The sequence below is a fragment of the Telopea speciosissima genome, chromosome 4 (assembly GCF_018873765.1).
Source record: "Telopea speciosissima isolate NSW1024214 ecotype Mountain lineage chromosome 4, Tspe_v1, whole genome shotgun sequence".
In the NCBI taxonomy this organism is placed as follows: Eukaryota; Viridiplantae; Streptophyta; class Magnoliopsida; order Proteales; family Proteaceae; genus Telopea; species Telopea speciosissima.
The window spans coordinates 70,126,499-70,128,081 of record NC_057919.1 but is presented as its reverse complement, the minus strand read 5'-3'; the positions used below and the strand labels follow the sequence as shown (position 1 = coordinate 70,128,081).

At 42.9% G+C, this 1,583-nt stretch overlaps 1 non-coding gene across 1 annotated transcript; it reads left to right on the top strand.

Moving 5' to 3' along the window:
• The first annotated feature begins 804 nt into the window (after window positions 1-804).
• Window positions 805-911, top strand: LOC122660648. Its single transcript, XR_006332754.1, has one exon. It is a non-coding gene; the product is annotated as a small nucleolar RNA R71 (small nucleolar RNA).
• Window positions 912-1,583: the final 672 nt, after the last annotated feature.

Genomic DNA, 1,583 nt, shown 5'->3' with positions numbered 1-1,583 from the left:
TTTGGTTGGCTAGGTAACTTTCCTGTTTCCCTCTCATGTACGATGGTGACAAGCTGGGTTAGCTGTCTCTCTATATTATTTTGGTCTATCATGAGAAAGGCTATCTTGCTCTCCATCTCACTCATTCTTGTTGCCTCTCCTGTATTGGTAAATCCTGGGGGTTGCTGATAAGGTGCAAGGAGAGGAGGCCTAGCAGAATTCACAGAAGGTCTTAGATGAGGACGAGGGGGAAAGGGGTTAGGAGACATGCCTTGGCTTTGTGGTGCATAGTTGGGCCTTTGGAGACCAAGCTGGCCTTGATTATGAAAGTTGGATGGGCATGCTTGGTTTCCTTGATTCCAGGAGAAGTTGGGGTGATTTCTCCATCCTAGATTGTAAGTATTGCTATATGGGTTATTTTGGTAGAGAACACTTACATTCTCAGTGTTGGAATTGCCCACTAAGGTGTTGGGGCATTCCTCCAAAATATGTTCAGGTGTTTGGCACCAACTGCATATTGACACCTGGCTGACCTGGTTAACCAATACAGACTCTTTTAGAACTATGGACTCCAACCTTTTTATGAGGCTGTCAAGTTTGGCCTCTTTTGCTGTCGTACCCTCAATAAGATACCCCTTAGTGGTTCTTTTAGTCTCTTGGGATGATTCCCACTCCCTAGTCTTATCAGCCAAGTTGGTTAAGAATGTCCATGTATCATTCTCCTCAGAAAAAGAAGTAAAGCCTGCTGGACACATGGACTCTACAAGTTGCTTGGTCTGATAATCAATACCCTCATAAATAATTTGGCATAGCTGCCACAAATCGAAACCATGCTGAGGGCATTCTAAGAGGAGGTCCTTAAATCTTTCCATGAATTTAGAAAAGGACTCATTTGGTTTCTGCCTAAACTGGAGTATGTCACTCTTGAGTTTATAAGTCTTGTAAAGAGGGAAAATTTTTCTCAAGAAGACAATGGTAAACTGATCCCATGTGGTGATGGAATTAGTAGGTAGCCCATAGAGCCACTTCTTGGCCTGGTCTTTTAAGGCAAAGGGTATAAACCTAAGCCTAACTGCATCATCAGTCAGATTTTGGACCTTAATTAGAACACAGACCTCCTCAAATTCCCTAAGGAAGAGATATGCATCCTCATTAGCCATCCCATGAAAATGGGGTAGCATGCTGATGAAGTTGGTCTTGAGTTCATAGTTATTCCCTGTAACATCAGGCAGACTAATGCATGAGGGTTGTGCAGCCCTGGTAGGGTAGAACCTATCCTTAAGAGTCTTGGGTTGGTCACCCATGGTCAAAGGTGGTAGAGAAGGTGGTCTTCTAATAAAACGATTACTTAAATCACGAGTCCACACCTTAGCCACCTAAACAGATGTGAGGTCTCCTTTAGAAAAATTAAAGAAAAATAAAACACTTAAAAAAACTAGAAACAAGAGGGAGCCCAAGGTAGATAGTGTATTTATCCCTCAAAAAGCGAAACAATGGTTCAAAAGCTGTAAGGATGCCATATAGGTTGACAGCAAGGGAACCCGTATAGTCTTCTATAGCCACCTACGTGCGACTCCAATATGGATTCTGATGTCGAGTGGAGG